The sequence below is a fragment of the Sorghum bicolor genome, chromosome 7 (assembly GCF_000003195.3).
Source record: "Sorghum bicolor cultivar BTx623 chromosome 7, Sorghum_bicolor_NCBIv3, whole genome shotgun sequence".
Classification (NCBI taxonomy): Eukaryota; Viridiplantae; Streptophyta; class Magnoliopsida; order Poales; family Poaceae; genus Sorghum; species Sorghum bicolor.
The window spans coordinates 39,984,029-39,999,276 of record NC_012876.2 but is presented as its reverse complement, the minus strand read 5'-3'; positions in this window follow the sequence as shown (position 1 = coordinate 39,999,276).

Genomic DNA, 15,248 nt, shown 5'->3' with positions numbered 1-15,248 from the left:
GATGGAGGAAATGGACCCATGTAGTCTATTCCCCAGACATCAAAGAGCTCAATCTAAAGGTTGTTGGTGAGTGGCATTGCATCCCTAGTATTTATGTTTCCGTGTCTTTGACATGGCCCACATCTTCTGATATATTGCTTCGTGTCTTCATACATTGTAGGCCAGTAGAATCCACACTGCCAAATCTTTGAATGTGTACGGAATGCTCCATAGTGACCTCCATATGGTGATGAATGACATCTGTCGATGATCTTCCATCATTCCTTAGTGGTCACACATCTCCTGAGTAAGCCACCAGAGCATACTCGGAAGAGGTATGGCTCATCCCATATATGTGAATGACTTTCTTGAATAAGCTTCTTCTTGTTTGCTCCTGGTGGTACATACCCTGAAACCATAAAATTAACAATATCTGCATACTAGGGGTCAAACCTGTTAATCCCGTAGAGCATGTCGTCCCGGAGTGAATAATTGATGGGGGTTTCCTGTGGACTCTTAAAATACATTCTAGACAAGTGATCAGCAACAGAATTTTCTACTCCCTTTTTATCTTTTATTTCTAAGTCAAATTCTTGGAGTAATAAGATCCATCTAATTAGGCGAGGTTTAGCATCCTTTTTAGTGAGCAAATATTTTAGTGCAGCATGATCAGTGTAAACAATTATTTTAGCTCCAACTAAGTAAGATCTAAATTTATCAATGGCAAAGACAACAGCCAGAAGCTCTTTTTCAGTGGTTGCATAATTAAGTTGAGCTCCTGTCAATGTTTTACTAGCATAAGCAATTGCATGATGCTTCTTATTTTTAGTTTGTCCCAATGCTGCCCCCACAGCATAATCACTGGCATCACACATAATTTCAAAAGGCAACGACCAATCAGGGGGTTGAATGATTGGTGCAGAGATGAGTGTTTTCTTTAATAAATTGAAAGATGTTAGACATGCATCATCAAATTCGAAAGGAGCATCCTTGGCTAGCAAAAGAGTAAGTGGTCTAGTAATAAATGAAAAATCTTTTATAAATCTATGATAAAAACTAGCATGGCCAAGAAAGCTTCGAATTCCTTTTATATTCACAGGTGGAGGTAGTTGTTCAATTACTTCAATTTTAGCTTTATCTACCTCAATACCTCTTTCAGACACTAGGTGTCCCAGCACTATTCCTTCCCTAACCATGAAATGACATTTTTCCCAATTAAGGATTAAGTGCTTTTCTTCACATATTTGCAAAACCTTGTCTAAGTTTTCAAGACAACTATCAAAAGTTTTTCCATAAACAGAGAAATCATCCATGAAAACTTCCATAATCTCTTCAATCATATCAGAAAATATAGACATCATGCATCTTTGAAAAGAAGCTGGTGCATTACATAACCCAAAAGACATTCTACGGTAAGCATAAGTTCCATAAGGGCATGTAAAAGTGGTTTTGCTTTGATCATCGGGATGGATCGGGATCTGATGATACCCTGAATATCCATCTAAGAAACAGAAGAACGAATGGTTCACTAACCGCTCTAGCATCTCATCTATGAAAGGTAAAGGAAAGTGATCCTTTCTCGTAGCTTTGTTTAGTTTTCTATAGTCTATGCACATCCGCCATCCTGTGACGGTGCGTTGCGGAATTAGCTCGTTCTTTTCATTCATAATAACAGTCATGCCTCCCTTTTTAGGCACAACTTGCACTGGGCTTACCCACTCACTGTGCGGCACAGGATATATAATCCCTGCATGCAGCAACTTTATAACTTCCTTTTTAACTACCTCTCTCATAGTGTTATTAAGTCTACGTTGGGGTTCTCGAGTAGGTGAAACAGAAGGATCTGTTGGAATACGATGGGTACAAATCATAGGACTGATTCCTGTAAGATCTTGGAGTGAGTAGCCGAAAACTGAGTGATGTTTCTCAAGAATAGTCATTAATCGCAGAGTTTGCTCCTGGGTGAGTTTATTGCTAATGATCACAGGAAACTCTGGATTACTGTTTAGGAAAGCATAGGTAAGACCGGGTGGTAAAGTTTTAAGCTCTATGGGGGGTCTAGGTGTTTCTACAAACTCATCTAAAGGTTCAAGTTCAGAAGGTTCGGCTTCTTCTTCTATGAAGAAAGAAGTTTCGTCTTCTATGTCTGATTCTTCTAAAAGCTCTAGAGATGCAACCTTTACCTCCTCCATAGGATCAGGCAAAAGATATGATTCGGCCTTATTATTTAAGGAGTGTGAAATTGTTATTGGGAATTTAAAAGTTTTTCCAAAAGAAATGTGTAGCTTTCCAGTATGACCTTCATAAAGGAGTCTTCTAAAAGGTTGTCCTATCAACAGGTCGAAGTCCCATGTATCAAAGATATACAAGTTCAAATGAACCATGGAGCCTTCTACTGTAAGAGGTAGGACATTAATAATTCCAAGACTGGGGACTAATCGTCCCGAAGATTCCTTTATGACCTTTGTTGTGGGGGTTAAGACAAGATTTTTAAATAGTTTAAGTGCAAAAGATTCAGACATGATGTTGATCCCCACAACAGGATTATAGAGAGCATTAAATCGATCAGAATTATAACCACAACGTATAGTTATAGAGGGTGTGTCCAAACGGATCACATCAGAGGAAAGCTCTGATTCCTCCAACCATTCGCTACTCATGACTGAGATAAGCTCTCTCAATTGATATTCACTTGGTAAATAAATGCTAAACTGGCCGTTTTGGGGTTTATCAATAGAATGGTAATTTGAAATGTTTCCGAAATTGGCAAAAAGTTTGGATTCTATATCCAGCATGAAGTCCGGTGGTGGAATTTCTTCCTCTTGTGGCTCAGAACTTGGGATAGCTAAAGTAGATGAAGAATTTGGCAAAGTGTCTACTTCGGCTTCGTAGGTTTCATCATGAAGGGTATTATCCATCTCAGCTTCTAGGATTCTATCTAGGATCACTCTAGCTTCATCAGTAGGGATGCGAAAGAAAGAACCTCTAGACATTGTGTGTAGCATTTGTTTGTGATTTTTATGAAGACCTCGAAAAAAGTGAAATAAAAGAATAGGGTCTTCAAGATTAAGGTTTGGACCAGATTCTAAAAGATTAGAAAAACGTTTCCAGGATTCTCCCAAAGTTTCATTATCTTTTTGTTTAAAAGATAGGACTTCGAGTCTAAGGTCAGCTATACGTTCGAGGGAATAGAAATCTAGACAAAAGTTGGCTCGTAAAACTCCCCATTCTCCTTGTTATTGACTTACCTTCTGATTGTACCATTGTCTAGTTTCTCCCCTTAAAGAAAAAGGAAAAAGCTTCCAACGTAAAGTTTTATCAGAAATGCCTTCAATGCGAAGACAATCACATGTTTGCTCAAAATCTCTAATATGAAGGTAAGGGTTTTCGTCTTCCTTTCCCGAAAAAGATAGGTTTTGAATCATGGCAATCAACCTAGAACTTAACTTATACTGGGATGTTTGGATAGGCTGTGATGACTCCCATGGTAAAAGGTCAGTTACTGAAGGGATTGCAGACTCATGGATCGATTTAGAATTTTGGTTTTCCATAAGGTAAGAGTAAAGAAAATAAAGAAAGAATATAAAAGATAAGAAAAGATAAAAGTACAGATACAAGCTAGTAGTAAGACTCAAGTTTATCTCAGCAACCGTCTTTCTCCCCGGCAACGGCGCCAGAAATGCTTGTTGATATTTGGGAACGCAATAAGGAATTGATCCGCAAGCGCAAAGATATCGGTGAGCACTTCACCCGGGAAATTATCCAGAGTATCGTATTTATTTTTTTACCACTATGAGAAAGAGTGCATCTGACTAACCGGTCTATTACTACTAACCTTTTAGGCACAAAGAATGTCTTTCGATGTGAGTGATAAATAGAGAAGACTGCAACCGTAGTCTCCTTCTAACCTTGGTAAGGATGATCTACTGTTCTATTGGGGAGGCTAACGGAATCTAGACACCACAAAGGATGTTCAACCCGCACCTATAAACCCTATCCTTCCCGCTAACGAGATATGGTCTGCAAAGGTAACTCGGAATTGTCATGTTCCTCACTACTACCACGGTCCAGCTAGTCAGGGAATATCTATGAGTACCCCAGCCTAAACACCACGTTTACGCCAGCAATGATTACTCTAAACTCTACGTGAAGAGATTAAAGTAAACTCATAAACTAGAAGAACAATAAAACAAGAACTTACTAGAATTTAGAAGTCGAAATACTGAAGAATCCTAGGAGCAAGCTTCGGGTTAGGAGAACTTGATCCCGCAGGTACAAGCTTGGAGTAGACACCGAGAGGCCGGGCTTCCTCCAATCTACACCTCCACTCTATCTCTCTCAATCTAGTAGAAACTAGAAGATCTATTTCTACTTTACATTGGTTGCTAAGCCTAAAAAGAAATATTAATTAGAGAAGAGGTTTTCCTTCGAGGGCACCCCTCAATCTCTATGATAATTTCTTCATGTCTTCTCCAGGGGCCAGGGGGGTCTCCTTATATAGTCCTCGTCCTCTATGCGTTTTTGGGTCGGTAAGCGAGGTGGTACTTTGTTTTCCTTGATCCAATAGGTCGGTGGAACATCCCGCGCGAAGAGAGTCCTGATTTGCATCCAACAGGGGGCGGGCGCCCTGGGCCTGGCCCCTTTCGGCCTCTGTTTTCTTCCCGTGGCTTCTGGAGTCTTCTAGATGGTGGAAAATCACGCGGTGCGTTGATATCTCTATGTAATCCCGACATGTGGGCCTTTCTTCCTTATTTCCTGATAACCCCCTGCAGAAACAGATAAACAACCAAACTCGTGGAATTCTGTCAGATCAAACCCTAATTCTAGGTGTTGTTTGCTTATTGGTCCTTTCTCTTGTTTATTTGATAATTAAAATTGATACTTAAGAACCGTCAACAAAGAATACTATGTGGGCACTATGCTCAACAAACTTCCTGGCTAAGTTCTTTCCCATGGGCAAGACCAATGCTCTCCGTGGGAAGATTACAAGTTTTCAGCAACAAAATGATGAATCTGTTCCAGAAGCATGGGAGCGCTTCCAAGACTACATCCTAGAATGTCCCCATCATGGAATGGAGAGTTGGCTATTAATGCAGACGTTTTATCATGGTCTCGGCAACAGTGCCCGAGAGACCATGGATGCTGCAGCTGGAGGAGCATTCTTATCACTTACTATACCACAAGCCACAGCTCTTGTGGAGAAGATGGCGTCCAACCAAAGCTGGAATGAAGAGAGGACCCAGACAAGCAAGAGAGGTGGAGGTATGCATCAGCTGAAGGAGGTAGACATGCTGTCTGCAAAGCTAGACCTGCTCATGAAGAAGCTCGATGATAGAGCTGCAGATAAGAAAGAAGTTATGCACATCTACGACTCTCACATCACTTGTGAGGAGTGTGGAGACACTGGACACTTAGGCAAGCACTACCCTGAGATACTTGAGGATGTGAACTACATCAACAACAACAACAACAACTACAACCGTCCTCAACAAAATCAAGGTTGGAATCAACAGAGGCCTAACTACTCAGGTAATTATCAAGGTAATAATTCTTACAACAATAATAATAATTTTCCACCTTTGAGAGAGTTAGTGTCTAATCAAGGTAAGCTAATGGATAATCTATCTAAGAAATTGGCATCAAATGATAAAATGCTAGAAAATATAAATAATAGAATGGATAATTTTTCTACTGCCATCAAGAATCAAATTAGCTTTAATAAAATGATTGAATCTCAGTTAAATCAAATAGCTGCTGCTGTTCCAGCTACTAACCCCGGTATACCATCACAACCGGAAGGATTAGAATCTGCAAATCTTGTAGACATGTTTGATGCAGGTAATTGGAGTAACCCCGTCACTGAATTCACTACTGACCTTCTGCCGGTCAAGAGAGGCGATCCAGGACGCCCCGTCATCCCGATCTCCATCGGCATGGTGGATGTCCCAGAAGCACTCTGCGACTTTGGCTCTAGTGTCAACATTATACCCAGGGTACTCTATGAGAAATTCTTTACATATCCTTTATTAGAAACAACCATGTGTTTGCAGTTTGCAGATCAGACGATAAGTTTACCAAAAGGAATATTGAAGAACCTTTGTGTCCGAGTTGGTACCTTGTATGCCCCAGCAGACTTCGTAGTAGTAGAGACCGGAAATGATGAGAGGGCACCCATCATCTTAGGGAGGCCATTCTTGAACACCACGGGAGCTATCATCTACGCTAGCACTGCCAAGATCAGTTTCTACATCAAAGGGACGAAGGAGACATTTTTCTTCAAGAACAGGACTACACAAATCCCAGATCAATCCTGACATGAACCAAGGAAGAGGACCAACAGGAGGAATAGGAACAAGCAAGTGTGGACCGAGTCAGCTAAGATGGTCACTGCAGTTCATGGAGGCCAAGATCATCAACTTAAGTCACCATTTTTGACCAAGAAGGACGACCCTGGAATGCCAAGCATCTATTGCTCCATAAATGGATACAGCTTCTACAAGACGTTTTGCGACACCGGATCGGGCGTCAACATAATGGCCGCAGTCACCTATCGGCTCTTGTTCGGAACCATGCCCCTAAGACCAACATACATTTGGCTCTAGATAGCAGATCAGACATTTCGAGAAGTTAAAGGAACAGTAACTGATGTCCTAGTCAAAATAGATGATCATTTTATCTACACAAACTTTCAGGTTATTGACATGGGAGAAGACGAGTACGATCCACCCATCATCCTTGGAAGACCGTTCCTCAGCACCGTTAAAGCAATCATCTACATTGGAACTGGAGAAGTCCATATGCACTTCCCCTCAGAGAAGGTACGTCGTTATTTTATTGACCCCAACTATATCGTTGAAGACTCTAAGCAGGTCAGAAAACGACGCAACCGCAACCAGAGGAGGCAGATCATCAAGGACGGATGGGCAGACTATGAAAGAGAAGTTGTAAGGTCAGAAGACATTCAGTTTAAACAGAATTATCCAGAGGAGACCGTAGCACCGAGTCAGGTATGGAAAGAGAAGATAACTACACATGAAGAGGAGGCACCGCCGGAAGTACCGACTCCGCCAACCAACGAACCTCAGGACAATTGAGAAAATGGAGAGTCCCGTTCGGAGGACTTAAAAACACCGAACGCCTTGCCAAGAGGTAAACTTGGTAGTTATCATTTTCCTTTCAATTATTTCAAATAGTTTGCTTAGTTAATCATGTTCATGCTATCCTAAAAAGAAAATAAAAATGTGAAAAAACAGTATGCCCCATGTGAGTATATGAGTGGCATGGAACCCATAAGTACATTCACTGTGGTGGCATAAAAATAAAATAAATATTTCTTTTCTATAAAATGAAAATATAAAAATAGGGAGTAATAATTATTAAGGAGTCTCAACATGATAAAGGCTAGATATTTATGCTAACACTTAATCAGTTCCACAAGCTTTGTTGTCTATTTGAGCTCCACAGGATTTAAGAATAAAGAAGACTAGCAGACGGAGGACATTCTAATCGCTGTCAGAATGCTGCTGACTTTCAAATACACCTTTGCCACCTGCTAGCTACATCAAGAGAAATTACGTCAAAATTCAGCTTGTGGGAGAGCACCCCCATTTATCCCGATAAGTATTTCTATCTTTCTATCTATATTTATACTTATACTATATTAAAATATAACTATGAAAAACCAAATAAAGATTTTATGCTTATATATATCTTTTGCTTAGTGTGTTTAATAAATAAATAAAGTGGCTATGCTAATCTGTATCTTAATAATAAAACTCAAGCATGGATATGATGAATAGTTGCTCTGCCTGCACATTTTAAGTTCTCTCTCAAGTTTAGACATAACTGTTATAATTTAAAGCTTGCTCTAGACCTAAACTTGTGGGATGAAAACTTGATCTGAAGTCTAAGTTGTTAACGGATATGATATGGGAAGGTTGAGCTGCTGTTTATCTGTTCCTAGAGATGCTAGAATTCTGGCGAATTTTATCTTTGAAAATCTTTAAAATGTTGCATGATGAGTTCCTATATGATGAGAGTTTTAAATTCCTACCACAGCCATATATACATGCTTGCTAGACTTTGAGCCACACATTTACTATTTACTGCTTAGGAGCATTGAGTGTGGTCAAGCTGTGTAGACCCTTAGGAGCTTGTCATGTGGTTAAATCAAGACTCACTTGCACGTTCACTCATATATGCTACTTCTACTCCGGAAGTACCATCCACATATATCCACCCATTTTCATCTCCAGAACCACCTAAAAATATTCTACTCCTAATTCGGGAGAGAATAGCCAAAAATATTTCTGTTTTTCCCTTGTGAAATAAATGCTCAAGTTATCTTGTTACTACCACTTGCTATATTATCTCAAGAGATGAGTGCTCTAAAAAAAAGAGAAAAAAAAGATACGAGGAAATAAAAGGGGCAAGTGCCCGGAACCTCGAAAGAAAAGAAAAAGTGAGACGAGAGGTAAAAATGGACAAGTGTCCGACAGTAGAATTAGGGGTACAAGATAGCTACCTGAGAGAAAAGAAAAAGAAGAGCATCTCATTCTCCTCAAAATGTTTCAAAAAGCAAAGAAGATATGTATCCTCTCAAAGAGCAAAAGTAGAATTAGGCTTTCACCATTGTTATCACCATCATCACCATACACCATTCATTCGCCACACATGCACATCTTGATTTGACTTATTGATTTATTTCTTTGGATCCATGGTTTGACTATGCAATAAATGTCTTGTAAGTATGTATACTTTATCTCCTACCTATGAGCTCCAGATATTAAAGCCTTATTAGAGTAGGGTGAGAGAGAAGGCAATGTCACTATACCTTATACCACAAATACTATATACTTTTTGAGAGAAGGCATATACCATCACTGCCTTGGTAAGGATCCAGAAATACCACAAAAGAGAGATCTGAGAGAGTCATACAAGGAATCTCTGAGTTTTATTTGAAAATCTGCAAAAACACCAGAGCTATAGCTGATCAAGAATAAGAGACATGGCACTTGACTAGACTGTTCTATCTTTTAACTACTCAAGATGGAAGTGACGATTACAAGTCCCATGGTGAAGGTAAGTAAGTAAGTTTTAAGTCTTGACAGTTTACTCTAATTCAGAGATAAGACCTCATTTAAAAGCATGTGTACCATCAATTTTTAAAGATATTGCAACAACTTCTAATCCATTATTGAGTCTATCCTTGCTCAGGGACGAGCAAGAGTTAAGCTTGGGGGAGTTTGTTGACGGTCCTTAAGTATCAAATTTAATTATCAAATAAACAAAAAAAGGATCCAAATGAAATCAACATCAAGACTTAGGGTTTTATCTGACAGAATTCCACGAGTTTTGGTGTTTGTCTATTTCTGTAGGGGGTTATCAGGAAATACGGAAGAAAGGCCCACACGTCGGGATTACATAGAGATATTAACGTACCGCGCAATTATCTTACATCTAGAAGACTCCACAAGCCACGAGACCGAAGCGGAGGCGAAACGGGGCCAGAGGCAGGGCGCCCGCCCTCCTGCCCTGGGCGCCCACCCCCTCTGAGAGTCCAATCAGGACTCTGCTTCGTGGGAGATCTTCACCGACCTAAAGGATCAAGGATAACCGTTCAATCTAAGTCGGTTTGATCCAATGGCCCATATTCACTTGAAGGGACTATAAAACCAGACCCCCTGGCCCCTGGAGGAGAGAGCCTCTCAATACTAATTCATTATTCTCAAGGGAGAAGAAGTCTCTGATCAAGATTAGAGCCACCACATCAATTAGACATCTAGATTAGCATAGCTACATAGGATTAGAACTATAAGGAGTCAATCTTCGATTGGTTTCTGGATCTGTCAAGAGGATTCTTGGTAATTCTCTAATTGTGCTTCTAATTGCTTTCTAATTATCTTTGTTCTTCAATATTATGAATATGACTTTGTTCTACTTCAATATATTGCTTATGACTTTGCTCTACTTGTTTATATTCAAGATTATATTGTTCTTAGTTTATCATAGTTATGTACTTGGCTTAGTTGGATTGGATCTATATACATGCTTAGGATCGTTTTGCGTTTAACCATCGGATCCATGGGTAAATGATAGATATTGTGTAGGCATGGTGCTTATACTGTATTTATCTACGATTGTACCCAATATGCCAGATCGTGGGGTAGTTCGTGATAGTGATAGCTTCATTGATTCTTATATAGTCCCCCTCTCGTGTATTGGGCTGGCAGAGCAATATTATTACAGGGGAGTGATTGCTATGTTTCTCATTTAGCTTGCTAATATCACTATGCATGGGCGTAGTCTTGTCTCGCAATGATTGCTAAGTATGCTTGCACTAATTATGATAATGCTAGACTATATAGTTGAGAATAACTTAGGAAATATTCTTGTAGTTCGTTCTAATTCCATGCTAATGACTTTCTAGAGTATCTAATTGAGGTGCTTATCATATTTATTATGTGGCTAAGTTATGATCAGATTTGTTATCTTTGTCACTATTCATTATTTCATATATCTTTTATGTGACACTTATTCCTGTATGAAAGAGTTAGATAAATGTTCTCAATTATACATGCAATGATAGATACTCAATCTCATATTCTATTCTGTAATCAATATTGATGATTGCTAATCCCTTCCCAGTGGTAAAAATATAAATAACGATACCTGGAATACTTCCCGGTTAATATGCTACATCGGTATTAATCTGTGCGCTTGCAGATCCCATTCATTATTTATTTAGAAGAGCAATTGCATATTTCAATACCGCGTCTCTTATATCATGTTGGGGATGACAACTTGGCTTAAGTGGTATGAGGGATAGGTTTGGCATTTTTGGCACCGTTACTAGATTTAGAGAACTTAGTCTACTTTTGGTAATGATGTTAAGAATACCCAACAGTAAGCCTTTTGTAAGCGGATCTGCGAGCATCTTTCAGTCCTTATGTGCTCAAGACTTATGATTTGATCCCGAACTTTATCCTTCACAACATAATACTTTATGTCAATGTGTTTGGCAACACCACTTGACCTATTGTTGTGAGCATACTGTACTGCTGGATTATTATCGCAGTATAACTTTAGTGGTTTATCTATGCTGACGACCACCTTTAAACTGGGTAGGAACTTCTTTAACCAGTTCACCTGTCCCATTGCCTCATAACATGCTACAAACTCGACATACATTGTGGACGATGTAGTGACGGTTTGTTTTAAGCTTTTCCATGAAATAGCTCCTCCTGCGAGAGTGAAGACATATCCAGACGTGGATTTTCTATCATCTCCCGCATAATCAGAATCCGAGTATCCTTCTATGTGCAAGGATTCTGACCTTCTATACGTCAGCATGAGGCCTTTTGTGCCTTGCAAATAACGCAAGACTTTCTTTACCAATTTCCAGTGTTCCTGTCCTAGATTGCTTTGAAATCTGCCAAGTAACCCGGTAACAAACGCTAAGTCAGGGCGCGTACAGACTTGAGCATACTGTAAGATTCCGATAGCAGAAACCACTTTCATTTGATCGAGCTCGTATTGGTTCCTAGGGCATTGAAAATCCCCATATCTGTCGCCGTTGATAATGGGTGCAGGTGATGCACTACATTTGTGCATATTATACTTCTTTAGAATCTATTCTATATATGTCTTTCATGACAGTCATAGTACCCCCTTTTCTCTATCTCGGTGAATTTCTATGCCTAGAACAAAAGAAGCTTCACCAAGATCTTTCATGTCAAACTTTGAGGACAAACACTTCTTTGTCTCCAGTAGTAGACTGATATCACTACTAGCAAGTAAGATATCATCCACATACAAGATTAGGAAGATAAACTTTCCATTCTTAAACTTTGAATATACACAATTGTCCTCAATGTTTTCTTTAAACCCAAAATGCTTTATTGTTTTGTCAAACTTCAAGTACCACTGTCTTGAAGCTTGCTTCAACCCATAAATTGATTTCTTTAAGCGGTATCACATCTGTTCTTTGCCTTCCATGACAAAACCTTTCGATTGTGCCATGTAAAAATTTTCCTCCAAATCCCCATTTAGGAACGCCGTCTTTACATCCATCTGATGCAACTCTAAATCATAATGTGCTACTAAAGCCATTATGATTCTAAAGGAACCTTTACATGAGACTGGAGAAATGTCTCATTGTAGTCAATTCCCTCCCTTTGTGTGAAACCTTTTGCTATAAGTCGCACTTTATACCTTTCAATATTCCCTTGGGAGTCACATTTAGTCTTGTAGACCCATTTACAGCCTACTGTTTTGGCTCCTTTAGGAATAGGTTCTAAGTCCCAAACATCGTTGGTCCTCATTGATTCCATTTCATCTTCTATGGCTTTAAGCCACTTTGATGAATGATCGCTTCTTCAAATGAAGTGGGATTACCCTCCATTTGAGCCTCTTCTAAGTTATACACCTCATAATCATTCGGAATGGCTGATAATCCAACTCTTTGAGATCTCCTAAGAGTCTCATTTGTGGGTGCCTCTTGGAGTTGTTGTTGTTCTTCCTCGTGAGCAACAGGTGGTGGTTCCACGGGATCCTGAAGGATAGGTTCCTCATATTCATCCATTGTTGCCACAGGGGAACTAACAACAGGTGTTGGCACTACAGTGGCAGACACTATTGGTGCAACAAGAACAGGTAATTCAAAAAATGAATCCTGAATCATCAGAGTGGGTACACATACCCACTTCTCTTCAAGATCAATTTGTCGAGCTGCCATGCTCCCCTGATCATTTCATTCTCTAAGAAAGCTGCATGCCTCGTTTCTACAAACATTGTGTATCTATTTGGGCAGTAGAAATGATAACCTTTTGACCTTTCAATGTAGCCAATAAAATGGCAACTCACTGTTTTGGGATCTAGTTTCCCAATATTTGGGTTAAATACTTTAGCCTCAGCTGGACTCCCCTAGACACGCAAGTGATTTAGTGAGGGTACTCTTCCTGTCCACATCTCATACGGTGTTTTGGGCACCGACTTACTTTGGTACTCTATTGAGAATATAAATGACAGTTTTTAAAGCCTCCATCCATAAACTCAATGGTAAGATGGAATAACTCATCATGCTATGCACCATATCCATTAGGGTACGGTTGCGTCATTCAGCTACTCCATTCTGCTGAGGTTCGCCCGGTGTGGAATACTGGGCTACTATACCATTTTCCTGTAAAAACCTTGCAAAAGGTCTAGGAATTTGGCCATATGGGGTGTGCCGACCGTAGTACTCCCCCCACTGTCGGGTTGGACTATCTTTATCTTTAAATTATGCTGATTTTCAACTTCAGCCTTAAATATTTTAAATTTATCCAATGCTTCTATTCTTTCTTTAATTGGATAAACATAGCCATAGCGGGAGTAATCATCTGTGAATGTTATAAATGAATCATAGCCATCCATGCTTTTCATAGGAAAGGGACCACAAATGTCTGTATGAATTATTTGTAGTATTCATGTGCTTCTTTTAGCATCCTTTTTAATTTTCTTTATGTACTTTCCTTTAAGGCATTCTCTACATTGCTCTAAATCCGAGAACTCCAATGGAAGAAGAATGTCATTCTTCACTAGTCTTTCTATTCTCCCCCTCGAAATATGGTCTAAATGAAACTGCTATAATTTCGACGATGCATCTTGAGTTCTCTTCCTTTTTCTATTGGAAACCGCAGACGAGGATACATTATCAATCATAACACATACGGAATTAACACATTCACAAAGTGATAACAAATAAAGATCTTGCTTTAAAAAAGCAATACCAACACTATCATTATTATAGAAAATCTCACACTTGCCATTTGCAAAATGGCAGCCATAACCATCATTGTCTAAACAAGACATACTAATTAAGTTTCTCTGTAAAGAAGGAACATAAAGAACATCTCTAAGCAAAAGAATAAAACTATTAGCAAGATCTAAAGAAACATCGCCAACAGCTTCCACGTCCACCTGTACTCCATTTGCCACTTTAATTTGTCTTTCTTTTCTTTGCATAGTCCGTGTCGAACGGAATCCCTGTAAAGAATTTGCAACATGAACAGTTGCCCCTGAGTCAATCCACCAAGTAGAATTTGCATATTGTACATAAATAGATTCATTTACAAAAGTAATAATGTTCTCACAATTCTTTTCCATTATCATCTTTAAGAATTTAGGGCAATCTTGCTTGAAATGCCCCTCTTTGTGGCAGTAGTGACACAGATCTCTGTTCCCTAGAGGAGGTTGGGCCTTTTTCTGCCGGGGCTGTATGGGAGCTTTGCCTTTTGCCTTTGAAGGAGAGCTGACATTGACATTGACATTCTTTCTTTTGTTATCTCTAACAAAGTTGAGGGTGCCACCATTGGCGGCCTTGATCCTCTCTTCCTCTTGAACACACATTGCTATACAACGCTCCAGGTTCCATTTCTCGGGCTGGATGTTGTAGTTGACAACAAAGGTGTCAAACTCCTTTGACAATGAAGCAAAAATGACATGGACAAGGAACTCTTCCTTGATCTCTAAGTCCATTGGTTTAAGCTTGTTGTTTAGATGGTTCATCTTTGATATGTGTTCTCTAATGCCATTGCCATTGTCAGGCCCAGAGTACCTTTCTGTCATCAGCTGCTTAATCAACTGAGTAGCATATGGCTTTGAAGAGCCATGAAACTGACTCTTTACTTTCTCAAGGTACTCTACAATAGTGTCACACTCTCCAATTGACTCCACTATAGTAGGATCAATTGTGTTCTTTACCACTGCCCGACATTTCTTGTTGGCAGTGGCCCACTGTCTCTTTTGAAGGTCAAAGAGCATTCTGTCACTTGCATACTTTCCTTCTTTTGTTGCCCATGCAGCATCAGTCTCATCAGCTCCCCTCACCGGTTCCACTAGCTCAGTGGGAAACGGTGTGGAGATGACCCAATCGACCTCAGCCAAGATGAAGGCCAGGTCAATCTTTTTCTTCCATTCTGTGTAGTTGTCTCCTTTGAGGGCTAGAATATCTTTGATATACGCCATCAATGAGACTCCTGAAACACATTCAAATTAAGTGAGAACATAATACAATAATTGCATGATTTAGTTCCAACTACAGTCAAAAGTAAAACATACAATTAATCCTTTTACATTAATTCTATATCACCTTTGGGCAGAAACAGAATTAATGCATAGCAAAACCATAATAACATTATAATATTGCATTAATCAACTTTGGTCAGAATAACAACATATTATAATGATCTGCAATTTTATCCAATTTTAAACTTTTTACACTAATTCTA